Source organism: Alligator sinensis, unplaced genomic scaffold (assembly GCF_000455745.1).
Source record: "Alligator sinensis unplaced genomic scaffold, ASM45574v1 scaffold135_1, whole genome shotgun sequence".
NCBI classification, from domain to species: domain Eukaryota; kingdom Metazoa; phylum Chordata; order Crocodylia; family Alligatoridae; genus Alligator; species Alligator sinensis.
The window spans coordinates 1,021,846-1,027,634 of NW_005842293.1; the positions used below are offsets into that span (position 1 = coordinate 1,021,846).

The 5,789-nt window shown below is 42.2% G+C and overlaps 1 long non-coding RNA gene across 1 annotated transcript in view; it reads left to right on the plus strand.

The window, feature by feature from the left end:
• LOC102376710 overlaps positions 1 to 5,789 on the plus strand; it is a 95,004-nt gene that overhangs the window by 312 nt on the left and 88,903 nt on the right. Inside the window, exon 2 of the long non-coding RNA XR_324386.2 lies at positions 234 to 468. This is a non-coding gene — a long non-coding RNA (uncharacterized LOC102376710). The remainder of the gene's footprint in view (positions 1 to 233; positions 469 to 5,789) is intronic.

Here is a 5,789-nt window from a genome sequence, read left to right on the forward strand (position 1 = left end):
GTTGAACTGGAAGATGGGAATGGAAATGACAAAGCTCCCCAAGCAGTTCCACCCTTCTGAGTTGAGGTGGTTATAGTCCCCTGAGAAATGCCATCTTCCACCAGCCCCCGGGGAGGTCTGTCTGACTGCTGAGTAGGATGCTTAATTGAACTTGGAGGTTTGCGAGGCCACATTTAGACGTAGAATGTGAAGTTCTCATAAATCCATCCTGACTATTGTAAATTTAATTTCAGGAGTGCCAAAGATATGGTTCATGGAAGTTCAGTATCCAACTGTGTGGAGTGAGAAGCTTTACTTTTTAAGGGCAGACTGGAGGGCAGAGGCAGCTAAGAGCTGTTGAACCTACCAAGCCAGCTGCTGCTTCATATGCTGATTGCTGCTTCTGCAAAGAAAGGTGAAGGGGAGGAAGAAGGCAAGCATTCAGCTTCACTCTGAGGCTGAGAAGAGCAGTTCTTCAGTCACAGTACGGTAAGTTGGCTGTGAAGGTGAAGACAAAAGGTCGGAATAAGCTTAAGTTGAGACAGAGCAATGGGAGAATGATGTGTATGGAGGGAGACAAAGCAGAGGAAATGTTAGGAGAAATATGATTCTTCTGATTCCCACTTACACTAGTATGAACGTGATTGAAATAAATGGAGTGATATTGCTGCTAGAGCAGATTCAGGCCTCAAGAGTTTATTTTATGGAGAAGCAGGTAAACTCCAAGATGCCTATTGAAGCATCTTGCAATTTTTCCATCACATTTCTGAGATCATCTTTTGAGACTTGAGGCCCATTATATTGTGTTTGTAACAAAACTTTTATTTCTTTAACCATATTTAGCTTTCTTCTCCTTAGTAGCTCTGAGAAGAGATTTTAAATATTTAAAACTGGCCAGATAAAAGCTATCATTTAATGGTTGTGTAGGTTCTGAATCAGTGCACTATAAATAAAACAACATACCAGAATAAATCTCATTAGCAAGTAAACATAATGTGGTTGATTCTGAATGCCCTATAAATTTCTTTCTACCTGTCAAGCGGTGAGTCTAGATTTGTTGCAGGCAATGTGGAGATTCATAAATTGCCCTACACAATGAGAAAATATAAAATAAATGAGGGTGGTAATTAATAGCAACCCCGAATGACTAAAAGGGTTCTGAAATGTTGAAAAGTGAGTTTAAATAGACATAAGTTCTTCTCTGACAGCAGCAGCGTTTGAACCACAGGATATGATGATGAAGAACAAGGCAGCATTCAAAAGCACAGCAGTAAATTACTAACATTTGCAATATCTAAAATTGTGGATTTTATGCAGTTGCTTAAGTTTTTCCTTTACTCTTTGACCTAATTTAACACATCTGTCTCCACTGTTTTACAAAACACCCTCTAGAGGGGCACGGGGAAGAAGTGAGAAGAGAATAGGAGATCACGGTATTAAGAATTCCCTTTGGGGAATGATTTATGGAACATTTTGTCTGCATTTACCACCAGAATCAGAAGAGTAGGTGCTTAAATGCTGATCAAGTCCAAGAGTGTGATTCTCGAAAACGCTTCCAACTCCTTAGGCAATTACATCCATATATACTAAGTTTTTGTTGTCAGAGAAGGTTGCTAGGGTCTTTGGGTTCTGCTTGTGAGCATGCCTAGGTTCGCCACAGTCTTATCAGTCTTATAAGACAGCTCAGCATAATGTAATCATCACACCAGCCATTTCCTGGGGACCCGGGTGGTGTGCCTACAAGACTGGATTCCATAAAATAACTGGCAGTCAGAGAAACTTTTATTCAAAAGCACAGCTGGAGTAGTAGTAGTAGGAGGTGGTAGTGGTGTCCCTTCAAAGAGGCTGAGGTTCAATTACTTCTGCTAGCTGAGAGGGTTTAAATCAACATCTACCCACTCCCAGGAGATTATTCAAGCTATCAGCTACTCTAGGATGGGGAGGGCAATCTTCACCCCTTTTGTTGAAACTGTTACACTTTACTTAGAAGGATACAAGATTCATTGAACCAAGGGATGAAAGTATGAACATGACTATTCATACTTATTAAAATATAAATATCCATGCTATTATGGCACTCACCTGGGAAGAGGCAGGATGTGGATTGGAGTCCCTGATTCATATACAGATCATAGGCAGACAAGGTTCTTTGGGTAAATGAGGTCTTTTGTTAGACCAACTAAATAGTTGTAAAATTGTTCCTTGCAAGCTTTTGGGTACAAACAACCTTCTTGCAAAGAACATTTTTTCCAACTATTTAGTTGGTCTAATAAAAGATACCAGTTTTACCCAAAGAACCTTGTCTGTTTATGTCCTTAGACCAACACGGCTACAGCCAACACCCATGTACAGATCATGTACTTTGTATTGCATGACTTATAACCTGGGTGAGCGCTATCATAACTAGAGTGTTGTGCAGAAGGGGGAGATGTACCACCAACTCCTGGTCTAGCTGTATTTTAAAAAGAAAGGAGAGACACCCCCTTCTGTGGCTTGTGATAGAAATGGCTCAGGCACCCAACTGCAGGTTTCCATGGAAGGGTTCAGGACTGAAGCCCAAGTTAGACAGGTGCCTCTCCTTATCCCAAAGTGAGGGATCTAAGCTCCCAGAGATGTGAAGTGTAAGACTTGCTCTTCAGCATTTTCTGTTGGCTAGTTTAAGCAATGTTCCACTCAGCCTAGGGGTTGTTAGAGATCCCCTTTAGCTCTCACCTGGTTTTGAGTAGGAAGCATAGGTGCCCAACTCAGGCCTGGGGATTTTAGTCTAAGGGCCACACACCTAAAATTATGTAGCAGCATCAAAGTTGTTTTGTGCATCTGGCTCTTTCTTCTGGAGAACTGTACCACCCTGACAGTCACAAACTTCTGGTTGTCTAGCTACAGGCCTACTGAAAAAATAGCAGTGATGGTAGATTTCACTATGTGCCCATCTGTAGTTGGATTCAAGCCACAAAATAATTTTATCAGAGGCCACCTGATAATCATAAGATGACAGCAAGCATTGGTCCCTGTCAGAATTGCTAAAACTTCTCTGCAGACATAGCCCCGCATGAGCTTTTAGCAAATGTTGCACTACTGTAGGTGCAGCTTCACCCATGAGAGCAGTGGTGGGTAAGAGCATACAGATTGAACTTTGGTGTGTTTTTTGCCCTGGTGCTACCTTTGCAGATGATATGGTGGTAAAAATGTATTTCTGAATGTACGTGTCTACCAATCATGGTATCAATGAAGCATTACTAGTGACAATCCAACAGGAAGAGGTGCAAGGAAGGGACATTTCCTGTTCTTTAAAGAGAGAGTGACGGTAGTGGGGCAATCTTATTTTGTTTCTACAACAAGCAAAGGGGGAGGCCTTGTTGGGATCTCCGTAGCATAGGTTGGACCAGAATAGGTGAACTCTCCTTTGGGGGCACAGCCCATGGACACCAAAACACAACTGCCCTTCTTTCCTCAGAAGCATGGATTGCCCCTGTATTTCTGGATGCCCTGGACACAGTCTTCTTTTCTGTATTCTGATTGGCTCTTTTCTCTCTTTTTCTCAGTTCACAGCCAACTTCTTTCCTCCTGGCCTCCATATTTCTCTCCATCCTTTCCTCTACTTGTTTTGTTCTCCTATTCCAAAGGACCCTCTTCCATTTTTTCCTTGTTCTCACTTACACTTATTCCCCACCTATCCCCTTACTATTTCACCGAGATGTGCTTCCTTGTAATGAAAAACATAACAAGATGCTCCTCAGTCATTACTATGAACATTTTGCTTGCATGTTGTGTGTCCCTTTCTGTGCTGCGACTTTATCATAAAATAAAATCAAGTTGTCTTATGTATGTAAGATGTCTTCAAGATTATGGGCACTACCCACAATAAATAATAAATAACAAGAATTTTGTCCAAGGATAAATAGAAAACATGGACCTCCAGTGTTTTAAGTGGTACTTTCCATGAGCACTAAATTGATGTTTTAGATGAGAAACTGGAATGCAAAAAGAAAAATTCCCAGGAAGGATTCTAATTTAAAAGTTTCCTTGCTTTTTAAATAGTGATTCATGGATTTCTTCTTCTGGCTTGTAGAAAGGATAACAGGCATTTTGCTTTAACACTGGTGAGAAAACAAGCTTTGAAAAAGGAAATAATCACTGAACTATTATATAATAGGATTTATTTGTGTGACATTCTTTTCCCTACTTTTACCTCTAAAGACTCAGATTTACTAGAAGTGTATAGATGCAGCTTTAATTCTAGGCCCCTGTGAGTCAATTTTGATGCTTGACATTTCAAATGCCATTATAATTTTATTTCCCATCTGAAGGAGGGTTTACCTGCAAGAGGAGAAAAGTTTGCATCTTTGTAAGTAAAAGATAAAAACTCCTTTCAGTGCCAGGAGATGCAATCGATAATGAAAATGTGTATCTTGTTCTGGGAAGTATGAGGGATGGGGAAGTGGAGTGAAGAAAGTAATGGAATGATGTTGTTTTAAAAGCAAATGTAGAGATAAACGTGCTCTCAAGTCTGCTTCTCTCGCATGGTAACTGACCTCTCCATCGTCTTTCAGGTCATGAAGTGTTTAATGTTTAGCAATTGCCACCAAAAATGTGGGTGGATGTAACAGCACTTCCTGAAGCTTGCCATTGCTTTAAATGTTTTCATTCTGCAGGATTGCAGCGAGAACCTACTAGCTGCCTATATAATGGTGTCGCTGCACTGGCTATAACAGCAACTTTGAAAAGCATTTTGTCAATGGTATTTATGGCAGACATGCTTTTGTACAATGACGGGGTGTACAACTATGTGTTTTTCATTTTGCTTTTGAGAATTTCAGTGCCGTTAGTTAATGGAGGCTCGATGACGTGAGAGGTTTGGGTTTTATAGACTCTTTTATAAAGCAAGTGCAAATTCAAACTCTTGCTTCTCTGAGGTTGGGGAAGAGATGTGAAGTAGACAAATTAATAGGTAAATCTTGATTTCAGGCACCTATACACATGCCCAATGCCTTTTCCAATGCGTTCTAATTAGAATGTGTCTGAGCAGACTCGATTCGAGCCTTGGCATCGTGTGTATTCAGCATCCCTGCATTTCAAAATGGTGGTGGGGGCTCTTTAACTAGTTCAAATGCCCCCACCTACATTTTGAAGTGTGGGATGCTGAATACATGAGATGCTGTGGGTGTGTTAATTAGAATCACTCTAATTAAAATGCTACCCCCCCCCCCGAGCATGTGTAAAGATGCTTTCGTGACTACCAGTTTGAATGTCAGTGGAAAGGATCTGAGTAGTTTTTATGGGCGCGTCCACACATGCAAACACGTGCGCTTGCAGCAGCTCAAATAGAAGCGATGCAAATTTGAGCTGGGGCTATTTGCCTCAGCGCACATGCTCGGACATGCATTTTGTTGTGGAGCAAATTGTGCTAGTAGGGGCAAAATAACCCTGCCTGGCTCCTTCTGGATCTTCGGCCAGGAGGAGCTAGAGCCCGAGGTCAGCACCTGTCCTGGCCCCAGCAGTATAAAAGCCACCCTGGCAAGTAGTTCAGGGCTACTAGCTCTCAGGAGCTTCTGGGGCCCAGCCAATTGGTACCTGTGGACACTACCCTTGTGCCAGCTGGACTGCTGAAGCAGCCTTGACTGTTCCCTGCACCCTTTACCCACTGCAGCAGTCTGGCAGTGGGGTCTGCTGTCTGACTGTGACCTGCTGCACACCTGCCAGACTCGGATGGGGACTGCAGAGCCAGTAGAGGCATCTTCCCCTTTGGGCCATCTGCCAGTGGACTGTGGCTGCAGAGGTGGCCTTTGTGTAGCACTACTGCCATGTGTGTC